This window comes from Lichenostomus cassidix, chromosome Z, assembly GCF_008360975.1.
Source record: "Lichenostomus cassidix isolate B80296 chromosome Z, HeHo_3.0, whole genome shotgun sequence".
Taxonomy (NCBI): domain Eukaryota; kingdom Metazoa; phylum Chordata; class Aves; order Passeriformes; family Meliphagidae; genus Lichenostomus; species Lichenostomus cassidix.
The window spans coordinates 25,777,042-25,787,653 of NC_139511.1; the positions used below are offsets into that span (position 1 = coordinate 25,777,042).

The following is a 10,612-nucleotide window of genomic DNA, read 5'->3' on the forward strand; positions in this document are numbered from 1 at the left end:
TGAGCAGGGGCAAAAGTGGTGGGAATTTCTGGACTGGTGAGTATCAAATTTTATTTTGTTGTAACTGATCAGTGGGACCAGCCCTGGGCCAGTCAGTGGGATTGGTACTGGAAAACTTCAACCTCCATGTAAATTGGGTCAAGAGGATTCGTAACAGTGGCTGTCACTGTACACAACAAAAACAATGTGCAAAAGCGGGAAGGGGTCCTACCTTTGCTGACACGAGGTCAGAGCGGTGTGTAACTAACAACAGGGGGACAGAAGTGAGAAATAAATGCATGCCTAGGCTTTGAAAATGTTACACACAAAACTGCGTGTTGGGAGAGAGTGCTCTTCCTTTCTCTGATGACAAAGAGTCAGAGCAGAGAGCAAAAAAGTGATTTGTATTGGAGGTCTGGACCTAAGAAAAAAGGAATTGGGCAATTGAGTATTGGCAAACCAGATCACAATTCCACACTGTAGCCTTGGGGTTGTATTTTGAACAACTGGAGTAAGCTGATGAAGATCCAATGACTAAATATAAAATGAATAAATATTGTAATCAATGGTGGACACCTTATAAATTGGAGAACAGGGAAAATGGATTGTTGCAGTTTTATTTTGGAATTGCTAGTTTGTAGCTGACTTAGTAGATGGGATGAGTTTTGGTTTATGCTGATGCTTTTATGACACTGTATAGAGATCTGGATATTCAGAAAAAGTGAGTGTTGGGAGGAGTTGTGCTGATGCCAGGTTCTAAGGAGAAGAAGGCAAAGATTGTGTGTTGCAGAGAGGATGATCCAGAAGATGTGTGAATGTTAGTTTCCTCCTTTTCCCACCATGTAACATTGGAGTGGGGACAGATACAGAGAATATGGATCAAAATATTGAGCATGAATGGGAAGTAAGGATTTTAGTCCCATTGCAGACCAGACTGGGGGAAACAATCAACCCATGATACAGGCATCTTTAAAACAAGCAATGGGGCCCTGTCAGGTTCTGTGCATATCCTTTTTTATACTTTGTTGAATTGAAAGTGATGTGTTGGTTTGTACTGAGAGAATCCTGAAGGAGCGTATCAGTTTTTGGAAACTGTTAACTGATAACCCTACCTGGGGATGCACATACACTATACTGAATGTGGAAAGGCTATATTTTACTGTGGAAAGAAAAGAGACTGGTATTGCACAGGTTAAAGAAACAGAACAAGCAGAGGGCTTGGGGTCTGAAAGGCCCCTACTCCCCCTGCACAAACACACACTCCTAGCCTGAATCAATGTGGCATTTAAAGGCAGTAAGGGTCTTTCACAAGATGGAAACATTATGATGCTGGAAAATTGTTTACAGTGAATGAGGGGGATCACATTAAAATATTAAGGAATCCCCAGCAGACCCTCCAGTTCCAGTAAAACCAGGGAATGAAACAATAGATTTTTGATAAATAGTAGAGCCACATATTCAGTAAAAACTATCTGCAAGGTTTAAGTAAAATTACAGCACTGATTTTTGAGGCAACAGGAAAAAGAGGTTTATGGCCATTCCTACAATTCACAGAGTGGACAACTGGAGACACTAAACTGACTCATGAGTTCCTATAGGCCAGAATGTCCCCATGTTTTGTAGGATGAGATTTATTATGCAAGTTAAATGCTTGAATCAGAAAGCTCTATATATCTCACATGAAAAAGCATGAAGGCTTGAATCTGTTTACTAATGATCCAGACCTCAGAGGAACCAGAGGGTCAGAGGGAACATGATTTAAGAGCAGTAAACCAAATAACTCAGGACAAATACTGATTTGACTTGTTTGGATTTAAAAGATGCTTTATTTTGAATTTCAGTGCATAAGCAGAGCCAGACTCTCTCTTGCACACCAGGTGAAATAACCCACTTCAGGACAACAGGAGGAGGCTTCAGAACAAGAGTGTTCTAACTCTGAAATGTAAGGAATTCCTCTTTTTTATATAAAAGCATGTTTTCCTTAATGGCTCTAAAATTAGTATGATTCATCAAGTGATGAAGTAGAACAACGCTTCTCTGAGCAGTGAACTATCAGAGATTTTGGAGAAAAAGGCATCTGTCCTAAGAGTTGTATATATTTATTTTTTTGCCAGCATAGTGATAGTAATATGTGCTCCTAGTGAGTCAATGCTTGTTTCAACAAAAAGGTTATTTTGCTAATAAAATTTAAACCATTGCCCAAACCAAACAATTTATCCTACTAAAATAACCCCACTTGTTCTTAAATCAATAAAACTACATCTTGCTTTGATCACATATCTGTTAGCTAGGGATGCCATCCTTTTTCACTGTCTTTGCCAACTTAAGCATAAAATTTCTCAGGCAGGACTGCCTGTGCTAGTGAGAATATGAGAAGATGAAATGCTATTACCAGATTCTAACCTGCTAATCTGCCAATATGCTCTGACTCATTAGATTGACTGATTTACTCTTTTTTCAATTAAATACAGTCAAAGCAGAAATGAGTAAAACCTTCACAACTGTGAGAAATAAACAGTAAACCTTGGCAGGACCATAGCCAATAGAGCAATTCCTACACAGTGAGTAATACCCAGCACATCATACAGAGGAAATAAATTCAGAGATGTGAAAGAGAAGCATATGAGCAAGACAAGACAACCAAGAAACTGCAAGCTTACGGATCTGCAAAAAGGAAAGGAAAATAGTGCTGACTGCTTCATCAGCATGACCATCACAGTTCAGAGAAGCGTACTGCAAACTTGCATTATACTGGTAATGTACATCAAAATCTCACATCCAGTTTGCCTTTTCCAAGGAACCAAAGTGAACTACCACATCATGAACTTTCTGTGGAAAATGGGTGGTTATTTTTCTCAGCAATGTCTCAGTGAAACAACTGATTTCAGATTCCCCATGGAGATTACCAAGGTCACACAGAAGAACATCAAAATGATCATTTACGAGTTCCTCCAACAGATCTTCCAACTATTTAGCAAAAATGTTCCTGTTGATGCTTGGAATACAAGCAAGATTGAGACATTCCAAAATGAAATTCATCATCAAATTGAAGAACTGGAGACATGTTTGTCAGAAGAGCAACCAAATGCAAGAAACAGTTTTCAAAAATGGATCCTAAGAAGCTCTATATACTGCATAAAAAAGTACTTTCAAAGAATCACCAATTTCCTAATAGATAAGCAACACAGCCACTGCTCCTGGGAAGCCGTTCAAATGGAATTGCGAACATGTCTTATAATTTTTGACAGTCTTATGAAAAAAAACGCTGCATAAAGAGGTAAAACCTTCTATGTTTTGTTTCTTTTTAATAATCCAATAATTTCCCCCTTCCTGATAAGTTTTTCATTTCCACATTTTAATAACTTTCAAATTGATAGTTGGGGCTTATTTTCAAAACCATTTGGTGCTCTAAGTTAAACACAGAGAGTACTCAAATGAAGGGGCAGTTGGTATCAGTGCTTCTGTAGAAGATAAGCTCTTTCAACATACAAGTGGATATTGCTTCTGTATTCTCTTTGCACTATAAAAAAGTGGTCTTTCCACATAATATGATAGTTGTTTTACAACATGAAAAATTTACATCTAAACACTGCATAGATTTTATTTTTGCATTAGTTCGCTAATTCAGAAAACAAGTACAAGATGCAGACATGCATAAGGAAGAAAAACTTTCCTGCAGTCTTGTACACTCTGAAGATCTTAAATTACAAAACAGATGAGAATTTAAGATGACCAAGACCTCTTTAAACCTAAAAACCAGTGCTAGACAGTCCTTCCAAACAAGAAAAGTCAATTTTCAGCTTTGATCCTTATTCTGCAAGTATACTTGTCTCTAGACATTATACTCATATATATAGACATATCTCTATAATAGCCTGTAGAGATATAAATATATCTATTTCTAGATATATGAAATATTTTATAGATATTTTTATATATATTTCTATACAGCATATTGAATAACTACAGCATAGATTTTTAAGATACATTGATTCATAACACTGTGTAAAACACATATGTGTTCTATGTGCTTCAAGCTCATAAGCAGACAAAATTAATCTGAAAAGAACTACTGTATGAACACAGATCTTAACAAATCTCTTCTATGCCTCTCCCACCTTTCTTCCTTTCATTCAGGCAGAACCAAGCAGTTCTTCAAGTTATCATCTTCACCAATGTAACTGTTACTCAAGACACCTTGAATACCCTGGGGTCTCTGTACCACTCCCTATAAATAAGAAAACTGGACGGGTTCTGACACAGATTTTATTCCACCTCAGATTTCTTATATCTTCAAGCATATCTCATTCCATATATATTTTTATCATAAATGGAGTTTGTTAAATTAGAATGTAAGAAGAAGAGTTAAAATATTTCCATGACTTCTGGAACTGGGGAAGAAGGGATTATTTTAACAAAAAGTAAATTCAATGTACAGTTACCACTACATGAGGACAGAATCTCAACATTTTGCTGAGAAGTTTAAGGACCAGACTGTAAACTTGGGTTGCTTTCCTTTCATTTATTCAAATGAAATAAATAACTTAAAATACTTTCCCACTTTGGGAAGGAAAACTTATTCTGCATGCAGCTATTGTAATGGAATGGTGTTATCATTCCTTATTCCAGGAATGCAACAACAGGGTATTTACAACTGCCTAATTTTAGGCCTCCAAATCAGACACCGGGGAAACAAGATCAGACACACCCACTTCCCTCTCAGGTGCTCCTGCTTTACAGAGACGGGGAGGAAAGAATAGGTTTCACACTCCTGAATGTAATTCTGCTTTCAATCACCACCAGTTCTAAACTGGCTGTATAGGGAACATAAGATCACTCTGACACATAGATAATGTTACATTACCAACTTCATTAATCAGTCTCTATTTTACTCATTTAAACACTTTGCCACTATGTTGACACTGAAATGATGTTTGATATCTGCAAACTATGTTCAAGCACACTTAATTCGGATTTTTTTTTAATTTCCTGCTTTTAATGTATAGTTACTGTGTGGAATGAATGTAGACCAATTCTGAAGGAAGTTGATGAATTGAAGCCTGTGACCTTGAGGTTTCTCTATGCATAATGTATCAGGCAAGGTGATGTAAGGTTGTATCAATGTATTTATATCTACGCTGAACTTTCTTCTCTTTGCTCAGTTCTGCACTCAGATTCCAGTCTCTAAACAGAGAGTCAGCACAGGCTTCAACAGATTATGACTGGCAACAACCTTGCACAGTCCACTGGATTCTATCAATTCTTCATGGAATCACAGCACGTTTTGGTTAGGTAATCACAGCACCATGACCTAAAAAAAACCCATCCCTGGGACAGTGTGGAAACATTTACTTCCTTCATCTGCTCTTCTGGGAAGGTACTTCCATGAATATAAAGCAGATATGCCTATTAACTCATGTATTCCTCACTGTCAGTTGTGACTCACACTTCCAAGATGCAGGTTGGTTGGGTTTTATTGAAAGGGGGAAATAGAGACCTCATTAGATGATAATTTGGGGTACCCAGATTTGGGGTACCCAGATAATTTAGGGTACCAGTAAGTTTACCTAACTGGGATCAGCTAAGCATTTATAGGGAACACAGGGGTTTAAGAACTGCCTATGCTAGCTCTCTGTAAAAAATATGTGCTTTTACAAGTTGAAGTTAATTTTATGTATCTTACAGAAGAAAAATGAAGTAACTGCAACCAATATTATTTTCCCATTTCTCACCTGGAATTCAGTGTTAACCCTCTGTGAGGGTATGCAACTTTCTATTCCTGTGGAAGAGTTGTGTTTTCTAAACTGAATATGGTCGTCTACTATTTGAAGTCAAATAACTAAGTCTTGACTTCTTTTTTTCTTACATGAGTACCTAAAAATTAAGTAGTGCATGTTTCTATGAAAAATTCTACACTACTGTTGTTACATGTAACTATTACAATTAAACTTTTTGTAACTTTTTATTACTACTGTAACTGGAGATCAAAAGAAATAAAACCACGTCTGTTGGTTCAGGTTCTTTTAGTGTATTGGCTTTAATATCTTTGTGAATAGACACCACTTCAATGTCTTCCTAAATCAAGCACTCTAATACTATGTCAGTGGGTACAAGAAGAAAGATGGGGGGTAGGAGTGGAAGGAGGGAAGACACTAAAATGGGAAAGTGAAAATGGTTTTCTATGACTCTTAGAAATGGCAAGAGGTTCAAAGCCAGTTAAAATTTCTTTCAAGAAAATAACTGACTACATTTCAAGATCCTCTTGATTTTTTTTTCTGTGTAAAAGAAGAAAAAGTGAAAGTTCTGCAGGGAAGCACCATCTGAAATGATTACATTTGTACCATATTGTACTGATCAATGAAAGGCTGGATTACTTTGAAATACAGATAGCTATGAGCTGGCAAAAAATAAACTGCATTTCTCCCAAGATGAAGAGCTGATGTAAGGAATGCATGACCACAGAGCAAGAAATCATCCCTCAGTCACACTTTTCCAGTTTGAGTACACCTGACCCAGTAAAGGCCTGGTATCAGGGCTCATGAAGCTGCTTTATACACTGTTCAGCACTCTCCCCAGTTACAACCTCTCTTCCTCCCTCCTTTCTTCAGCGTCACATCCTTGTCCTGCTTTAATACTTGTTGAACCTTTTCCTGAGCCTATCAGACCAACAGGATATTATCCAAAATAACCAAACAAATAAAATCCGTGCCTTTGTTCAAAGGTGAAGATTTAAAACCAGGGAAGAACATCCACTGCATATGAGAACCAGCACAAAAGAGAAAGGGGAGTGTGGCAGCAAGACTGGATGGTAAGAACAGCGAGCAAAACCTCCTCTGCTTTTCTTGTCTGGTCCAAACGCCTTTAAAATAATCTCTCAGTTACTCTGTGTATAACTGATCTTCAGTCACACCTGCAGTTCATTCCTAAGCCTTTTTCCTTTAATATACTAATAATATGCTAATCACCCATCACCAGAACAGCTTAGTAGAATAGTACAGTGTAATTTCTCTGGAAATAAATTTACTTCAAAAGTACTTAGCTTAAAATTCCAGTTATATCTTACTCATTTCAACTTTTCTCTCCATCTTATCTGGCCAGTCTATGCCTAAGTCCCTGGCTCAGAAGGGGCTCACAAGACACACTTCTATCTGTCAAAGGTACTACTGAAGCATCTAATCCTGAGATAATGCCCTAAGCCAGAAAAATGAAAACAACATTGTGTTTTGTCTATAAAATATTCCATCTGAAATCACAGTTTACCTAACTAGTGAGAAAGACTAAATATTAAATACAGTACCACAGTTTTCCTGTAACATTTTTTAACAACTGCTATACCAAATGACTTTGTGATCCTTGTTCCCAAGGCACCTGGACCTCTCTGCTTCTCTTAGTTTCTGTTCCAGAACACAAGTACCTTCCCCAGGGACCTAACAATGCCAAGTACTTTGCTGGCAGTTAATAAAGAAATATTTTTCAGGAGAGAAATACCAGCAAAGAAGTGATTTGGTCCAGTCCCAAGTTTCACATCACTAACTAATGTGCTCTAAGCAGCACCAGCTACTACACCAACACACCAGCAAACTGCATAAAATCATCATTCCAAGAGGCCTGATACCAAGCAACATCATGCTTTTCTGCACCCACCTCCTTTTCTCTTTAACACTTTCTGGTATTTCCCAGTATTGCTTGACTGTACTCTGTCTACCTTGTGCTCCTTCTGTTTCTTTCTGCCCTACATCCTTCTTTCAGATGTACATTTTTTCTGTAAAAAAAAAAAAAAAAGTAATTTCCTCCTTTTTTTTCTGGTTTTTTTTTGTTTTGTTTGGGGTTTTTTCTTTATTTTGTTTTTGTTTGTTTTTTTTGTTATGTTTGGGGCATTTTTATGTTACAGGAATGATCTTTTCTGTGCCTCATGAAGTAGGGAAGCACAACTGCCCCAATTACTGGTCCACTCAGAGTAGTTTGCAAATTCTGAATGTGGAAAAGTGGGAAACAGGCTCTCCTCTACATACTGCAGTGCAACCATGCCATAAACTCTCCAGCCACTATGTCCAGAAGGTTGTCTCACAAGTATCCCCAAGTATGTAAAAATTGTATCTGTGTGCAAAATGGCTTGGAGAATAGAAGCAATCCTACTGCCTATATAGGAAATTATTTAAATGTAAGCAGGGGTGGGAAGGATCCTCAAATACCTTTATCCTTTTGATAATCATACAGCTATTCAATCAGAGTATTTTGTTAATAAGAACTGCCCACAACCAGCCCCAGAACAGGCTGATTTGACCATCAAATGGGAGCAAGAAGGGCTCTACATCTTCAAATGCCAGCTGGCAGCAGTCTTGCCAGAAGACAGATGATCTGCAGGGTCAGTCAGCTCCAAGCAGCACTCTCCAGAAGACTCTGCCAACCAGGGCCGCTCTGTGCTTGCAATGCTGTTCTTCTCTTTTAAGCCAACAGCGGGTACCTCTAGGGCTTGTGAGTCCGTGCACCGGCAATTACTCATTTCTCCGCAACAAGCCCTCGGTCAGCCTCTGAGAGGCCAGCTGTCAGGCTGTCAAACTGTGATTGTAAAGCCCTGCAGAGATTTCAAATACTGTGTTCCACTAGTGAACAAGGAGTTTAACATAAACCATTCTTCCTTGAGCAACCTTGCAAACTAGAAACAAAATCCAGCACCCTGAGCCTGTGTGTCTACAGCTAACAGACCAGGCAGATCAGCTGCACAGCAGGTTCTTGACACACTACCTTCGCCCACAGAATTAAACGAAGTGCAGTAAAATTGACTTTTTTTAAGAGGCTGTGTCTCAGCGTTTGCCAAAGAAGGAGACAAGCTCCCGGTGAATGCTCCCATCCCTTCGCTCAACACGGCTACAACAGGACCAGCAACGCAGCACTCCGGAGCTCGCCCCGCCACGCCAGGGCACGGTGAGAGAGGCGGCGGCACCCCGCGCCCTGCCCAGCCCAGCTCGACCCTCCCGCTCCCGAGCACCCGCCGTGGGCAACAGGTCCAGAGAGCCCGGGCAGCACCGAGCCGCCTCCTGAAGCTCTGGGGCGAAGCACGTAGCGACCTACCTCTGAGAGACGGGATGGGGAGAAGGAAAAGGGGAACGAACTGACAAACAAACAGGAAAAAAAAAGAGAAAGGAAAAAAGAGAAGCACTTGGGAAAGCGCACCTTCGTGCGGGCTGCAGCCCAGCCGCTGCTGCTCGGAACGCAGCGCGCTCACCAGCACCGTCCCGTGCTCTCCAGCGGCGCGCACCACCTGCCGCTCCGGCTGGGACGGGGGCAGGTTCCGCCCGCGCCGGCCGAAGGCGGAGCCCCGGGGCGCCAGGCAGAGCGGCCACGGGGCAGCAGGACCCCCTTCCCGACGGGGCGAGCACCGGCCGAGCCCCGAGCACGGCAGTCCAGGCGGGGTCGGCAGGAGATGGGCAGGGCTGTCACCTCCGCTGGCACCGACAGCAGAGGGGAGCGGGGAGGCGGCTGCCGCGCCGCAAACGCGTCCCGCTCACGGCGGGAAGTTTGTAGGCGGCGGGACCAACCCCACCCTCGCGTGCGCCGCCCTGACCCATCGCAACCGCCCCCGCCTTACCTCCCACCGCACCTCCAGGTGCCTTCCTTGCCTGAGGGCTGGGAAAAGGACGCGACAGCCTGGCAGCCTGGCTTGGACTCGGCCCGGCCCGGCCCGGCTCGGCGCGGCCCGGCTCCCGTCCCGCCCCCCCGGCACCACCCCCGCTCCCCGCGCAGCCCTCCCGCGGCGGAGGGCGCCCCCCAGCGGGCGCTGCGCCCCTGCCCGCGCGCGGGCGATCCCCAGCCGCACCGAGGCCCCAGGGTCAGGCCGCGCCCTCAGGGCTGGGAGGGACTCCTCACCATCATCGAGTCCAGCTCCCGGCCCTGCGCGGGACGTCCTCAAGAATCGCACCATTTGCCTGAGAGCCTTGAACAAATGTTTCTTGGGCTCTGTCAGGCTGGTGCTGTGACCACTTCCCCGGGGAGCTGTTCAGTGCCCAACCACCCTCTGGGGGAAGAACATTCTCCTGGTATCCAACCTAAACCTCCCCTGACACAACTTCAGGCCATTCTCTTGCGTGCTGTCACTGGGCACCAGAGAGAAGAGATCAGTGTTTGCCCCTCCTCTTCCCCTCACGAATAAGTTGTAACTGCACTGAGGTCTCCCCTCAGTCTCCTCCAGGCTGAACAGACCAAGTGACCTCAGCCATGCCTCATACAGCGTCCCCTCAAGGCCCTTCACCTTCCCGTCTTTGGGACCCTTTTTTAGACCCTCTCTAATGCCTTTATGTCTTCCATAATGGCACAAAACTGCACACAGGACTCAAGATGAGGTTGCCCCAGTGCAGAAGATGGTGGGACAATTACTTCCCACAGCTTCTGGTAAGAGGCCTAATCCCACACCATACTGCACAGAGTTGGGTGAAAACTTAACCTTAGCTCAGGCAAAAAATGTGGTCTTTGACCTGTCATGGAACCTGTAGCAACAGCAGGAAAACCTCTGCCCCATGACCCTCTTTCACAGGGTTCTTCGCAGACACAGTGCTCTGGAGGAGTTTGCTCTCCACAGCAGTATCCCAGCTGATCTGGTAGTCATCAGCATACACCATGGACCATAGACCTGTTG

General features: G+C 42.6%; 1 protein-coding gene across 4 annotated transcripts in view; it reads right to left on the reverse strand.

The window, feature by feature from the left end:
• MOB3B (MOB kinase activator 3B) overlaps positions 1 to 9,676 on the reverse strand; it is a 79,109-nt gene extending 69,433 nt beyond the window's left edge. For 2 of the 4 annotated variants that reach the window (XM_085041754.1, XM_085041752.1), the window contains exon 1: positions 9,154 to 9,488. The gene's annotated coding sequence lies outside the window, so the exon portion shown is untranslated. Of the gene's footprint in view, positions 1 to 9,153; positions 9,489 to 9,568 lie in introns of those variants that run through there. The other 2 variants (XM_085041750.1, XM_085041753.1) reach the window with 2 other exon arrangements.
• Between the last annotated feature and the right edge of the window lie 936 nt (positions 9,677 to 10,612).